The sequence below is a fragment of the Diceros bicornis genome, chromosome 31 (assembly GCF_020826845.1).
Source record: "Diceros bicornis minor isolate mBicDic1 chromosome 31, mDicBic1.mat.cur, whole genome shotgun sequence".
NCBI lineage: Eukaryota > Metazoa > Chordata > Mammalia > Perissodactyla > Rhinocerotidae > Diceros > Diceros bicornis.
Window position 1 is genome coordinate 25,194,630 of NC_080770.1, and position 16,251 is coordinate 25,210,880.

The following is a 16,251-nucleotide window of genomic DNA, read 5'->3' on the forward strand; positions in this document are numbered from 1 at the left end:
AGACCAGAGGCCCTGACTCCCACCTTCTAGCTTAATTTCTCTAAAAAAGGGCCACTAGAGGGGAGGGGTCCAGGCCCAGCAGGTTCCGTGCTGTTGAGGGCTGGGGATCCTCAGACGGTCCAACTGGCTGGCCTGGGTCGAACCCAGCCCCTGTCTCGAACCCAGCCCCTGTCTCCCCTCTCCTCACATCCTCCCCACCCACTGCCGACTGGGAAGCGCCAGCCAGGCCAGACGCAGACCTGAAGGACAAACGATGTGGCCCACCCCAGCACCAGGTGTCCAACTGGTTCTCCAGCTGATTCCCCTCTCACTGTTTTCCTCTTTCTCCCCTGGGTGTTTCTAGAAAGACACCTGGGAAGAGAGGCGATTGGGGTCCAGGCTTTGCAGTCAAGACAGCCCTGGGTAGGAATGCCCGATCTGTTCTGGCGTGTGACCTGGGACAACTTGGCTGCCTTCTCTGTGCCCCGGTTTGCTTGTCTGTAAAATGGGGTCGCCACAGTTCAACCTCATAGCGATGTGGGAGGACTGAATGAGATCGCGAGTGTCAAACCCTCAGCACAGTGCCTGACACAAGTAGCTGTCACGTTGGCTCCTGCCAGGAGAGAAGGGAGGTCTCGCTCAGAGGCAAAGGCACAGAACCTTCTATGGGGACAGATGGACCCCTCCCCTTGAGAACCACCCTCTTCCCATTTTGCTGCCATCTCTGGTGGGGGGTCAGGGAGCTGGGGGTGGAACTAAATTTGTCGAGAAACTGTCACGTGTCCTACACTGCACTAGGTTCATCCCCTTTTTACAGATGAGGAAACCGAGGCTGAGCGGTATGAAGGGTCTGCCCCGGGCACACAGCCCCCGTGGTGGAGCGGGAACGTGTTCGCATCCTCTCACACGGGGCTCTCCCTGACGCCGCTCAGCACCTCACGAAACGGGCAGTAGCGCCACCCCCACTCTGCAGGCCCAGAGAAGTCACCAGCTGGCCGCGGGCAGGGGGCTGGGAAGGCCCGGCTCATGGGAGCCCCTGGAGGGGCCAGTGCTGACGTCTGGAAGCGGAGACGTGCCAGCCCCCCGGTGGAGCAGCAACCTCCCGCCCTGCGCGATGCACCTGCTCGGAGGGTTCGGAGGGATGGCGCCTCCGTATCCAGGCAACAGGTGCATCCTCAGTCCTCTTCAAGTCTCACGCCTGCAAGTCAGGACAGCGCTCCCCGCAGCCCTCCCCGGGGTGTCTAATTTTCAGCTTTCCAGAAGGAAATGAACCCAAGGAGTCCAGACTCCTCGGCTCCCCCAGGCTCCGGAGGGAGGGAGCCTCCAGCCACATCTCCTTAGACGGTCCTCCTTGCAAACGCACCTCTGGTTCAGTCCCCTTCTATGCTTTCCTTTTCCCAGTCAAGGGGTTTGTCAACTCTGAGTCTGCACGCTCCTCTTTGTGCAGCCATAAACAACAGGGCCACGGGACCCTGGGGCTGCCATGCAATCCCTGGGGTTGTCACAGAGTCCCTAGGGTCCAAGACGTCTGGAGAACTCAGGAGCTGCGGAAGTACTGCTGGGGGTGTCCAGAACCCCTGTGCTGTCACAGGACCACTGGAATATCTTAGAATGAAAACTATCAGCTTATGAACCCTACAACAACCCACAACCACACACTCGCCTACTCCCAGCTCCTCATTCAAGCTGTTCTCCCACCTTCTTCCTGACCTCAGCTTAAATGCTTCTTCCTCCAGGAAGCCCTCCCTGGTGTCTCCAGGGCCTTGCTAGGTGTCACAGCACAGATGACATGAGCTCCATGAAACTCCCTGGGTTTGCCCCATTAGAGGACTCAGCACACAGTACTCCCATTACCTGGCCGTGGGTCTGTCTCCTCCACCAGACTGTGAACTCCTAGAGGGCAGGGGCTGAGTATCCAGACGGGCAGATGGCCCTTAATGAACATTACTTGAATAAATAACTGTATGCTATTAACTTACTAGGCACTTGGTGGTTGTGTGACCTTGGGCAAGTCACTTCACCTCTCTGTGCCTCAGTTTCCCCATCTGCACAATTGGGATATGAAGAATATCTATCTCATACGGCTGGTGTGAGCCCTGCTGGTCTAGTAGTTAAGATTCGGCGCTCTCACCACCGCAGCCTGGGTTCCTTCCCAGGTCAGGGAACCACACCACCCGTCTGTCAGTTGTCACACTGTGGTGGCTGCGTGTTGCTGTGATGCTGGAAGCTGTGTCACTGGGATTTCAAACACCAGCAGGGTCACCCATGGTGGACAGGTTTCAGCGGAGCTTCCGGACTAAGACAGACTGGGAAGAAAGACCTGGCCACCCACTTCCAAAAAACTGGCCATGAAAACCCTGTGAATAGCAGGAGCATCGTCTGAGAGAGCCGGAAGGCGAGAGGATGGCACAAGAACCTGGCAGGGTTCCGCTCTGCGGTGCACAGGGGCGCTAGGAGGCAGGATTGACTCCATGGCGCTAACAACAACATAACGTGAGACGTGAGGCTTAAATAAGTTATGAAAGCACTTAAGACAGAGCCTGGCGTATAGTAAGCATGATACAAAAATCTGCTGCTATTATTCTTTACTTTTTTGTGGTGAGAACATTTAAGCTCTACTCTCTGAGCAACTTTTAAGTATATAATACAGTATTGTTAACTACAGTCCGCATGCTGCACACTAGATCCCCAGGACTTATTCCTCTTACAGCCGGCAGTTTGAGCCTTTGAACAACATCTCCCCATTCTCCACACCCCCAGCCCCTGGCCACCACCACTCGGCTCTCTATTGGCGTGAGTTCAGCTCTTCTCAATTCCACATGTAAGTGAGATCACACGGTATTTGTCTTTCTCTGCCTTATTTCACTTAGCATAACACCTTCAAGGTCCATCCATGTTGTCGCAAATGGTAGGATTTCCTTCTTTTTTATGCCTGAATATAAATATCTGCTATTATTAAATGTGTGTACTCAACAGGCTTTCACGAGGTCTCGACTGGCAGCAAGGCTGGAAGGCGGATGCTCCCTGCCCCTGGATGCAATGCTGACTGCTGCGGTGCTAGGCCACATTCACAGAGCACTTACCACGGGCCAGGGCCGCTCTCAACACTTCACACGCATTAACTCAGTTCATTTCGCAGCAGCCCTCTGAGATGGGTGCACACCGTGGACTGAAACTGTGTCCCTCCAATTCACATGTTGAAGCCCTGACCCCCAACATCACTGTATTTGGAAATAGAGCCTTAGGGAGGTCATTAAGGTTACATGAGGTCATAAGGGTGGGGTCCTAACCAACAGGACTGGTGTCCCTGTAAGAAGAGGAGGAGACACCAGAGCTCTCTCTCCTGGCACACACAGAGAGGAGGCCACACGAGGACACAGCGAGAAGGTGGCTGTCTGCAAGCCAGGAAGAGAAGCCTCCCCAGACATCGAATGTTCTGGCCCCTTGACTTGTCCTTCATGACTCCAGAACTGTGAGACAACAAACGTCTGCGATTAAGCCCCCAGCCTCTGCTATTTTGTTACGGCAGCCCTAGCTGACTAGTACGGTGTGGTATTATTCTTGTTCCCATTTGACACATGAACGGCGAGGCCGAGCGAGGTTAAGGGACTCGTCCAAGCTCACACGTGGTGAGCGGCAGAGCTGGGAGTGGACCAGGCCATTGCCGCAGAGTCCACACTCGCCACTCCCCGATCCTGGCTCCAAGTTCAAGGGCAGGCGCCAGGCATCCCGGAGGCAGGTGGCGAGGTTGGAGCAGCACGTACAATCTACACTAAGGAGAATGGGTGGGGGAACTGGGCACATTTTGGCCGAGATGGTCAGGCTGCCTCCAGGACTCTGCCCGCAGTGCTCAGCATCCTGCAGTCTGGTGGTGGCCAGAAGAGGGACTGGCCATATCCTGCAGGGTCACAAGCTGGTTGGGGCTATAGGGAGGCCATCTTCAGCCCAGCTTAGCGTCAGAGCAACTCCACAGTGGAACGGGGTTTCCAGGTAAGATGGTGAGCTCCCTGTCCCTGGAGGTATTCAAGCACTGCTGTTGGACCACTACTTGCTGGTGATGTTTGGGGAAGGCTGAACAGCAAGAGTGAATATTCTCAACAGTGCCCCCAGCCTCAAGCAGCTGTGAAATATTAAAAGGGCCAGTAGTTAAGAGTCCCTGGCAACTCTTCCCGACCAGCTCTGCCTGTTAATTTCTGCTCATCTTTCAAGTCCCAACTCAGGCATCACCTCCTCCAAGAAGTCCTCCTTAACTCCCTCACCTCCCACCTCCCATGTCCAGGTCGGTGGTCTGTGTGGGTCTTGTCGGCAGAACTAGAGCCAACAGGTGGAAGTTACAGGCAGAGTTCACCCTGAATCAAAGATGAGCACCCCCAGCTCTCTGAAATCAGAGAGAGGCGGGGTTTAAATCCTGGCTTCCCCCTCTTGCTAACTGTGTGACTTTGGGTGGGTGCCTCAACCTCTCTGAGCTGCAATTTCCTCAGGTGTAAAATGATTCCACCTCAGAGGATGGACCCAAAGATCAAATGACATCAGCAAACCTGGCACTTAGCATGCGATCAGGACACGCACGTTTCCTTCAGTGTCTGGGGGGTAGTGAGCTGCCCGACACTGGGTGTATTCAAGCAGAAGTCAGAGGGTCTTACTGTGGGACTGGGTACAGGAGATTTCTTTCTTGCACGAAGTAAAGATTGCATTCAGTGTCACTACAAGTTCTTCCAACTCTAAAAAGAAAAAACACTTATGACTTGGCCTTGGCTGGCGGTAGGAAGATGGGCATATCATTGAGTGGACACAGTCTCCCCCCAGCTCCACCAGGCTATACAAAATAGGAGTCCACACGTGGTGGTATGATCCATTTATACAAAATGTCCAGAAAAGGCAAAGTCTATCGAGGCAGAGAATAGACAGATGGACGCCTGGGGCTGGGGGTGGGAATGGAAACCGATGGCAAATGGGTAGCAGGTTCTTTTAGGGGTGATGGAAATATTCTAAAATTAGACTATAGTGATGGTTGCACAACTTTGTAAGTTTACTACAAATCAATGACTCATACCCTTAAAATGAGCGAATTTTATTATGCGTAAAATCTACCTCTATAAAGTTATTAAAAAATAAAAATAAAACAGCAGTAACAACAACAACAAAGGCGTCCAGCGGGGCCAGAGGCATGGCTGAGGGTGAAGCCACGCCCTGGGGGAGCGGGGCAGTAGCAGCCAAGGCCTGAGGCCACCGCCAGTTTCCTGACCGCCCCCCTCCACCCGCGGCTTCACATCGGCACCGTCTCGGCGTTTCTTGCTCCATAAGGAAATGGAGCAGACCCACTGCTGACCTCATTAAAACCCCGAGTGAACCCCAGGGTGTGTGAGGAGGTGGGACTCTGCAGAGGGGTGAGGAGCCTGGGGTGGCGGGGAGGCTCCCAGGAGCCAGTGGGGACCCGGCTGGGTGGCAGCTCAGGGCATCTGGTGGTTCGGGGTCTCTGAGTTAGGATACAAGCCAGAGGCTTGGCCTGGCCTTGTCCCTAAGGCAATGGCGGGTTCACCTGAGGGAGGAGGGGAGGGCCCATCGTGTGCCAGGGAGGGCTGGACGGTGACCGTGATGATGCCACTGGAGATCGGCAGAGAAGACCCGTCTGGGCAGCGGGTCTGTGCACTGTGGAGAGACTTGACTTGCTCGTGCTTGTAAAGATGTCTGGTTTAAACCTCTCCATAAGCGAGAGGCGGGTGTTCATCAACCCGTTTCACAGGAAAGGAAACCAGAGCTCTGGGAGGTCGCTTGCCTGAGGCCACACAGGAAGTGGCAGGGGTAAGATTCGAACCCAGGGCCTATGCAGAGCAGGAGAACAACTTTCCTAGCAATCTGAGCATTGCTCTCTTGGTTAGTAGTGAGCTCCCCATCGCTAGAGGTGTGTAAGCAGAGGCTCAACGAACACCTTTCAAGGAGTCAAAAGAGATGACCTTGAAACCCCTCCCGATCCAGTTAGTTTGTGAGGCCACAAATCCTTGCTGATCATTTCCCTTAAGGGTTAAATGTGTGCTCACAGTAAAGCAGAAAGAGGACTGAGCCCCGCTGAGGGCGGGGCCTCGTGGGCAGGGCCTGGCCGGCTCCTCAGCTGGAACCGCAGCTCCTCTGAGTGCTCACCACAAATCAGCATGATTGCTGGTTGGGCTGACGTGGTCCTTGAATGCACGTGGGCCAGGCCGGGGTGGGCCTCGCGGGGCCCACGCGACTGCGCTGGGACCCACACTGGCCCCAGGAGTGGGTGCAGAGGAAGCAGGAGCTGCCAAGCCAAAGCTGCTGCCCGGCCGGTGGAATGGGGCCCTGTCTGGTCCCCCAGCCAGTGGCCCGTTCCATACCTGCCCCAGCCCCCACCCTCCCTCTCCCCGTCCTGGCCTCCCCCAGGACTCGGGTCCTGGCTGCAGTGTGCAAATTCCCCCCTCTCAGCCCGGACTCACCACGGGATGAGCTCATTGGAGGCCCCTTCCCAAACAAGAGCCTTGGGCCTGGGAGAGGCCCCGGCTCCCTTTCATGTGCCGCCGGCCCTGGGAAGGCAGTGAGGGAGGCTGGGGCCTCTGAAGGAGGCTGGGCCTCGGAGGAGGGGGTTAGGGCCTGGGGGCTTCCCCTGCCCCCTCCTCGTCACCGGGCTCCCAAGCCAGCATTGAGGTGGGGAGACCAGGGGCCCTCCTGACCCACACCATCACCCACCTCGGACCCCTCCCACCTCCACCCAGCCTCCGCCTCTGGGGCGGGGGGGGGTCTAGGTTTGCTCTTGCATCTCCTGGGGCCTCCAATCCAGGTCTAGAACCCAGACACCCAGACGCCCAGACGGTGTTCTAGTCTCCTCCACCCCAGAGACAGTCAAGGGAGACCCTGGGATGGACGGCACGGACGCAGAGACTAATTACAGTGCGGGACAGTTACCTAACGCTCCCAATGTACTAAGCCAGAGAGGAACAAAAGATGGCTACCTGGACTCAGCACTCAGTCGGCTTGGCTCCCCAGACAGAATGTTCTAGCAACAGGGCAGGGTTCCTCCATGACCCAGGGCATCCCAGCTCCACCTGCCTCCCTCTCCCCATCCCTCCAGAAGACAGCCTGTCACCTGCTGTGGTCCAGGGGCCCTTTGGCTCAACCATCCATCCTCCCCATCTTCCCAGGGCCCAGATCCTCCCCCCTCCTCTGCATGAACCTTCCATTGCTCCCCAGAACTCCTGGGGAAAAGCCCAAGCTCAGAGTACAAGAGGCCTGTTGATTATGCCCTCCCTCCCCCACGTCCTCCCCCCACTCCACCCCCGCAGCACCACTTGTAGCTCTGCACGCTCCTGCTCTGTCATGCCCCAGGGACTTTGAATGTGCTGATCCCTCTGCCAGAATCCACTCCCCTCCCCCAAGTCACACACAGATTTCTTTGTCCACCTTTAAGTCATTCATAATCCAAGCCTCCCCCAGCCCCTTCCCCTTCCCCTTCCCCAGCACGGGCTCCGTCCCCTATCTATGTGCGGCCACATCACAGTGTGTCAGACCCCTGTCGCCTGCCTTCTGCCCTCGGTGGTTCTCGAACTTGACCTTGCATCAGAATCCCGTGGAAGGCCTGTCAAGGCCCAGACTGCTGGACCTCACCCCAGATCTCTGAATCAATAGATCTGGGGTGGGGGTCCAAAAATCTGCATTTCCATCGCTCCCAGGCGATGCTGATGCTGCCGGCCTGAGGACCACATCTGAGAACCACCAGTTAAACCCTAAGCTCTTTGAGGTGGATCCTGTATGGTTTTTCACCTCCAGACTCCGAAAGAATCTGGTTTATAGTTGCTGCTTGAGAAACAAATGAAAGAAAAGTACTGCTCCTCTGTTGTAGCCCACGTGGCGGGCAGGAGCATTTACCGAGACAATCTTTCCCGACTTGCTCGCTCTGCTGGGGGCATTCTCTCTCCCCTTTCCCAGGATGGTGGCCAAGTCATCGGGTGCCCCGCCTCGGGGGCTGCAGGCTTCCCAGGCCCGGCACAGAGGCTGCTGGGCCTCGGAAGATAGCCCATCATCTGGGTTTTGGCAAGTTCTTGAGGGGCATTAGGCTGGAGCCCACGGAGGTGGAGGGGTGTGCGCCTGTGAGGGAGGAAGTGGGGGGGCGTGTCTCAGACCAGCAAGGAGAAGAGGATTTTGTGGGATCCAAGAGAAACAGGTTCAAGTGCCAGCTTCTGGAACAGCCCTCCCAAGAGGGGAGAGGACCTCCACGGGGTCCCCCAGGTGCCGAGAGAGGCTGGGAGTCTGAACACCCAAACTCATGGCTTGGAGTTGCAGTGGAAGGCCACACTGTGCCCAGGTGGGCACAGAAATGGCCGTTGCCCACATGCCCTCACTGGACCCCACGTCTTAGCAAAGCAGCCTATCTGTGGGATCCCCCCTTGACATCCAGCAGCCTCCCCCAAATGTTCTGGGCCCCATAAAGGCCACCAAGACTCCTACATGATCCCAGGGGGCAAAAATCCTCCCTTCCAAGTGGGATTGAATGTCCTTCAAGTGGGCAGGGGGGCTCAGCGGCAGGTGAAGTCAGATCTAGAGAGACAAAGGCAGACGGCACACTTGCACCCTGGGGTTGGGGGTAAAATTCAAAGCCACTGTGAGTCCATTGGGCACCGCCGACACCCTGGGCCCTGTGCTGGGCCCTGGCCTCTCCTGGTGAGGGAAGGAGTGTGGCAGCAGAGGGCACAGAAGCGCACTGCCAGAAGGTGGGCAGGAACGAGCCACTGTCCTGCCAGGAACGTGGAAGCGTGGGCGGGACCGAGCCCCGGACACCGGGACTGAAGAGGGGGCCTGGGCACACGGCCAGACACGGTGTCTGTGACCCTGTCGCTCCATGCTTCGCCCGAATGTGGCACGCACACTTCAGGCCACCCTCCAGGAGTCCAGGACACAGACCCTAGAGACCCTCAGAGCAGACCAGAGAGGGGACACCAGGCTTTGCGTCCTCCAGACACAGGCTGCCCCTGGCGCCAATGGGACCCCTGGGGCAACAGCCTCAACTCTTTTGGCCTGGATGGCAATTCAGTGCAGCAGCCACCTGGTCACTGTCCCCTCCTGACTGCCTACCTGCCCCCTGCCCTTAAGGAGGAAAAAAAAAAAAATTCCAGACTTGGCAAGCTCCACATTCAAAGAGAATGGTGCTGGGGAAAGGGAAGGAAGGAGCTGGCAGATGGGGGAGGAGACATTGGCTTTTTACTTGAAATCCCTCTGGATGCTTTGAATTTTTAAGGAACACATATTACTTCTGTAATAATAACTATTAAAAATAATTTTTGTCTTAAAAATGCAAAGTCATTTGCAAAAATCCGTTTGGAAGAGAGAAGTTTATGCAACAAATAGCTGAAGGGCTCCTTAAATACACCAGCATCTTCCTTTCTGGACTATTTACTACATGCCTGGAGCTCTGCTCTCCATTTTGTTTTAACACCCGCTATTTAAGCTCATGCTCATCACAGCCCTCTGAGTGGATGCTATCAGTGCTATCATTTTCTAGATGAGAAAACAGAATTCGAGAGACTAAGTACATGCCCGAGGTGACCGGCCTCGGAGCTGGGGTCTGAACTCTCGTGTGTCTGACAGCAAGTTCTCGTCCCTAGATCAGGGGACATAGCACACTGCCTCCCACAGCTACAACTGAGAGATTGACAGACTCAAAAGCCATCTGTATAGAGTCCTGTGATGTGCCACAGAAGCCAAATTCAAATTATCCCAGGAATACAAACTCAGAGACTGGTGTCTCCAACCCCCTTGGAAATTTGGGCCAAGGTTAGGAAAGTGTGAATTACAATGTCTCCACTGAAGCCATCTGTCTGTCCATCCATTCACCAACCACGGACGGAGGCCCCCGTGCGCCTGGCTCTGTGCTGGACGCTGGTGAGCAGAGATGGTGAGATGCCATCAGCCACCAGGAAAGGACAGGTGAGCACAGGGCAGACTGGACCCCTCAGCATCTTCCAATTTGCAGACTTTGCGTCCTCCAGAAATATACAAAACCCCTTGCAATCTGGGATGCAAACAAGCATTAAAGGATGTGGGAATGGAACTCAGCCCTGTGACCCATGCCCAGTGGCAGGCCCTTCTTCCTCTGCAAAATACTTTCGTCTGCATAATGCAATCCAATCCATCTCTTCCGTCCAGGTACAGTGCCAGACCAGTTAATTGTGGTGGATTCTCTGGCATGTCACCCGGGCCTGAGCCCGAAGATGGAAAAGGAGGGCCTACGCAGAGCTCCAGGAGCCGTGAAGGCAGGGGGTGGATTTCTCCCCAGGGCTCCAGCCTGCAGACTGGAGCGCATTCGCGCTTGGCATGAGGTCCTTTGGCCAATGGTGTCCATAGGGCCAGCTGCAGGGCAGAGGCTGCCCCAGAGTGTGGCCTGAGCTGCTGAGGGCAGGGAGCCTGGGTGTCCCATTCAACAAACAGGATCCCACGTGCCTCCCAGAGGCCCAGGGACACAGCAAGTGCTCAATAAATATTTAATGAATGAATGAATGTGGTTTTGAGGAAGGCAGCTGTATGCCCATTTGGAGATGGGCAGGGTGTGACTTGGCCCCATGACCAAATTTTTGGAACACAGACTCAGGCTGCCCTCCAGGCACCTAGACACCAAAGACACTACTGAGGATCCCCACCCAGAGTCAGAAAGTTGAAAATATCAATAATAACAGCAGCAATAGCATCAGTGCTAACACTGAGCGCTGACTCTCTGGCAGACACACCGTTAGCATTTATCTCATTCGATCTTCACATCAGTCCTGGGAGAGATCTAGTAGTATTACCCCCAATCTATAGAGGAGACAACTGAGGCTCAGAGGGCCGAGGCTGGACCACTAGCAGAGCTGGGATCTGCACCCAGGTCTGACTTGGCATAAAAAGTTTAAAGCCAGGCGGGACCTCACCCCTTATTTTCCAAACAACAAACTGCAGAACAGGGCGGCTGAGGACCTCAGTAGAAGGGCTGGGACAAGAACCCGTCTTCTGGCTTCCAACCCAGGGTTGGCCACGAGGCCTGCTGCCTGTGGCGCTGTAAGTGAACCGCTTTCTGAGTTCTGTAAAGACCCTCAGAGACGGATGGATTAATTACTCTCGGTCCCTGGATGGCACCATCTCTTCTAAAGGGCCCCTCCAAAACTCCCTTTCCTGGGGATGGAGAGCAAAAAAGGAAAATAGAATAGCCACTCAACTCCAAACCCAGGCTGTGGTGTAAGGCAGCCTTGAAGATGGCCAGAGGCCCACGCGGCCAAGCCTGGAGGCCTGCAGGGAAGAAGCTGACCGCGTTCGTCTCCCCTCCTGCCTGGCACAGTCTTTCAGGCCCCAGGGTCCCACCTCCAGGCCTTTGCTCTCACTGTTTCTTCCTCCTGGGACGCCCTTCCCAGCATCCTCGCCTGTTCCATGTCCTACCCAGTTTCTGAAGCCCAGCTGACACGCACTGCATTCTCTGATTTCCCACCACTGTCGCCACCCACAGCGACCTCTCGATCTGGCCTCGTCACCCCCAAACCTTCCTTTATATTTCTGCTCTGAACCCTCTCATTCTCTACCTTGGATGACACGGATTCACTTTCATGTCTGTCTCCCATATAACAGGCCGGGAGTCCCTTGAAAGGGCTCTCCGCACTGATCACTCTGAACAAGTGAGGAATGACCGGCAGCGGAGACTGGCCAGTTCTTTCTGTTTACTTGTGCACATCCCCGACCAGGTCGGCACGCAGATCTCTAACCGTGGCCTTCCCTCCCTCTCTGGGACCCATCACAAGCTGCATCTGAAACTCGACATCCTAGAGGTTGAGGACCAAGTCATTCTAGTGTCTCTGCAGCATCAGTCATAAGCCGGGGCTTTAAAAATCAGCGTGAGAAATAATCAGTCAACAAACACCCACCCAGTCCGACTATGGTTCGGCATTGAATGAGACACTGGACAAGGGATTGGGATAAGACGCCCAGAGGAAGGGTCCTGCCCTCAGTGTATGTCCCAGAGGAGAGGGCAGGGACCCCCGAGGGTGGGGACCTTTCAGCTTTGCTCAGTCTCAATCCCCAGCAAACGAAACAGGGCCTGGCCCTTGGGAAGAACTCAGGAGCCATTGGCTGAAGCCGTGCATGAACGCTCACTGACCCAGGAGCTCAGAGCACACCATATAAGGTGGGGTGGTGCTGACCACGGAGCTGGTCTGCATGGTGAGTCAGAGCTGCAGAATCCACAGGCAGGAGAGACTGATCGAGAGAGAGGGGGACTGGTGAAGGGCCAGGAGGTTTGCGGCTGACCGAAATCAAGCGAAGGCCAGATGTGAAAAGGCGCGCAGCCGCAGCTGCCTGGGAGGCAGCACGGTACACTGTGGTTTTCCATCTCTTTTCTGCAGAGCAATCTTTTTGCAAATGAAATCATGCACCACCACACCCTGAATGCATAACAGAGCTGCCACGGTGGACGGCTGGGGCTGCGAGGCAGGCCGCTCTCTGTGCGCGGGAACCCCGCGCAGGCCCCGGGGCGCCCCAGAGACGGGCTCCTGCTCTATCGGGACTGCCCCCTCCTCCCCTCCCTCTGACAGGCCTCAGAACGGCGGTGGCTGAGGGCAGGGCTGTGGCTGTTCTTCTGGGAAGGGGGCCGCCATAGGCTGGGGTCTTCTGGAAGGCCGTTTAAGGCAAAAAAACCCCAAAGTGGCTCAAGAAAATTTCCCCAAGCAATGAGAGAGCAAGAGTGAGGGAAGGAAGGAAAAGGCCATCCCAGCAAGCGTGGGGGAACTCAAGGCAGCCAGCTGTGGGGTGGTTGAAATAGTGGGGTGGCAGCTAGGAAGCAGAGGGACTCAATATGGGAAGGACTTTTGCCGCAATCCTTTCGGGAAACAAAGCACCACCTGCAGATACATCGCACGCGCGTGTGTGCGCGCCCGCGCGTGTGCACATGAGCCAGGATTTCAGATACCAGATCCACTGAAACCGGGGCCCCCCTCTCAGGGAGAGGCCTGGTGCTGTAAATGCCAGGAAGGCCCCGTTCGGGACAATTCAGCTCTCCCAGCTCCTTGCCCCCCACCCCGCCTCGACACCAACAGGGAGCCCCTGTTGTTTTGTCTGCCTAGCATTCCTTCCTCCTTCTGAAAACAGCACCTGGGTTTTCTCTTTGGGGTGCCAGCCCTCTCACACCTTCAGGCCGACCCACTCCCCCACGTCACACACACCTTCCACCCCGCATTCCCTACCACTGACCTAGTCTGGCCAATCAGCATATTCCCTCCTCCTGGTTTCAGTGATTGGTCAGAGATGGTCATGTGACCCCAGACCAGCCAATAAGCTTCAACTCTGGGACTTCCTTTGGAACTCCTGGGAAAAAGCAGCTCTCCTTCCGCTGGATCTGAAGTGAGCAGGACATCACTCAGGAGCTGCTGGTCACTGGCCCCCACCCCGTGGGGGTGCCTCCCAGGACTGACATCCACAAGGAGGAGGCAGAGGGCACAGACACAGGCATCCTTTGAGCCCTGGATTCAGCCCTGCCTTGGCAAATTGCCAATATACTGGAAACCAATAAAAAGCTAATACATTGCCTATCTTGTTTATCAGGTTTCAGCTGAGTGTTGGCTCCCAACCAATGCAGCATCTGACCTCAGTTTAGCCTTTGCCCGACCTCTCATCACCCCTGGTCTCCCCTGCAGCCACCCTTCATTCCTGGCCTGTCATTGTTTCTTGCTGAGCTGGGCAGCAGCTCCAGCCTTCCCCCGTTGAGCCGGGGGGCCCTCAGACTCCAGGTCTGGGCACAGGCCAGGCAGCCTGGCTGGGCTCGCCTGCCCCAGCCCTCCCAGCTCTCTGGCCTGCACTAGGATTCTGTTTCGCCTGACCTAGTGAGCCCCTCCAAGCCTGGCTCAGATCCACTCACTCTGCCCCACCCCTCACTGTGCTGCCTCATTGACCTTCGGTTCTGATGGGGGAGACAGACACTAAACAATGAAAGAGGGCCCTGGAATTCAGCCACTTCTGAGCCAGGGGCAGGAAGAGCCACCCAAGGGTCTAGTCCACAGCCTCAGCAAGACCTGCCGTGGGCAGAGGCTATCGGGTCCAGCGGGAGCGTAGTGGGCTGGGATGTCAGGCAGGCCGGGCAAAGTTCCCGGATCTCTTACCCGCTGCACCACCATGGGTAAGCTGTCCTCTCTAAGTTTCATAATCCTCAACTTAAAAATGGGGATCATACCACTACACACCTAACGGAAGGACTAAAATCCACAAAACCAACAGCACCAAATGCTGCCGAGGATGTGGAGTAACACGAACTCTCGTTCATCGCAGGTGGGGATGCAAAATGGTACAGCCACGTTGGAAGACAGCTTGGCAGTTTCTTAAGAAGCTACATATACTCTTACATCATGCTCAGCCATCATGCTCCTAGGTATGAACCCGACTGATTAAAAACTTATGTCCACGCAAAAACCTGCATGTGAACGTTTACAGCAGCGTTATTCATAATCACCAGAGACTGGAAGCAGCGAAGACGTCCTTCAGCAAGTGACACTGTGGTACAGCCCATGGGGTATTATTCAGCAATAAAAAGGAACAAGCTGTCAATTCATGAGAAGACATGGAGGAGCTTGAAATGCACATTGCTAAGTGAGAGAAGCCAGTCTGAAAAGGCCACAGACTGTATGAGTCCAACTATGTGACATTCTGGAAAAGGCAAAACTATGGAGACGGGAAAAAGATCAGTGGTTGCCTGGGGGAGGAAGAAGGGAAGGAGGATAAAAAAAAGCGGGGAGAAGGGGTCGGCCCAGTGGCGTAGTGGTTAAGTTCACACGCTCCACTTCAGCAGCCTGGGGTTCGCGGGTTCTGATCCCGGGCACGGACCTACTCAGCGCTCATCAAGCCATGCTGTGGCGGCGTCCCACACATAAAATAGAGGAAGACGGATGTTAGCTCAGGGCTAATCTTCCTCAACAAAAAGAGAAAAGTTGGCAAGGGGTGTTAGCTCAGGCCAGATCTTCCTCACACACAAAAAAGGGGGGGAATCATCTTATCTGGGAAGGCGGAGGGTCCCCTAATATCCACGTTCCCCTTCTTCCTTCAAAATAGAATGGTAATCGGCAGATGGCTCCCCAGAGTAAGGACTCTAGTTCCCAGACTGCTGGCAGCTAGGTGTCCACATGGCTACATTCTGGCCAGTGGGACGTGACTGCAGGTGACGTGTGCACCCCTTAGAGGAAGGGGCACCCTCTCCTGTTCTGACTCCCCCTTCTTGCCGACCAGAATGGAGAGGCTGTCACGGGCCATCACGGATCCCGCAGCCCAGCGATGGCGGAGCCACAGGACAGAAGCAACTCGAGCGCCGAATGTCTTTGTGTAGAAGGATCCCCTCGGCTCAGAGTTTACTTAGAGGAAAACCAACCTCCCTCTTGTTTAAGGAATTGCTCTTTCGGATTTTTATCACACAACCCATATCCCAACCAATGCGAGACCCTCAAGGATCGGCCTGAGGATTCTGCATCATATAGACAAAGCGTCTTCACACAGTCATTCATGCAATAAACAATGGCCAATTTACCGTGCTGGGACCTGGGGATTCAGCTAAGAACGAGACAGACAAACCGCTGCCCTCACAGTCTGCGTTCCAGTGCAAGAGACAGGCCATCATTGCGAGAATGAACGAATTGTCATGAATTCAGGAATACTATTAGTACAGCTAACATTGATCGGGTTCTGAGCTTCCCTTGTGCCCATCCTGTTTTAAGCCTCTTCATATGTTACCTCATTTTATCTTCACCACAAACTCAAGAGGTGCGGGCTGTTGCTCCCTCATTTTTTTTTTTTTTTGTGAGATCAGCCCTGTGCTAACATCTGCCAATCCTCCTCTTTTTTTTTTTTTTTTTTTTTTTGCTGAGGAAGACTGGCCCTGGGCTAACATCCGTGCCCATCTTCCTCCACTTTATATGGGACGCCATCACAGCATGGCCTGACAAACAGTGTGTCGGTGTGCACCTGGGATCCGAACCGGCGAACCCCGGGCCGCCACAGCGGAGCGCGCGCACTCAACCGCTTGTGCCACTGGGCCGGCCCCTGTTGCTTCCTCATTTGACCGATGAGGAAGCTGAGGCACAGAAAGGTTGAGGAAGCTGCCCAAGATCACACAGCTAGTAATCACTGGTTCCAGGATTTGAACCCAGGTCTGTTGGACTTTAGACCTTAACCACTGGGCTCGCCTGCTAATGAAGGGAATATGCCAGGACCCTGTGATAAAGAATGATAGGGTACCCTGCAGATGGTTACTAGAGCAACAACAAAAGCAGC

The 16,251-nt window shown here is 55.2% G+C and overlaps 1 protein-coding gene across 7 annotated transcripts in view; it reads right to left on the minus strand.

Annotated features, from left to right (window-relative positions):
* The window catches only part of TSPAN18 (tetraspanin 18), a 183,872-nt gene that overhangs the window by 48,249 nt on the left and 119,372 nt on the right, over window positions 1–16,251 (minus strand). The window contains exon 4 of one of the 7 annotated variants that reach the window (XM_058527095.1): window positions 312–592. The exons of the other annotated variants lie outside the window; for them this stretch is intronic. The gene's annotated coding sequence lies outside the window, so the exon portion shown is untranslated. The remainder of the gene's footprint in view (window positions 1–311; window positions 593–16,251) is intronic. 7 annotated transcript variants of the gene reach the window in all.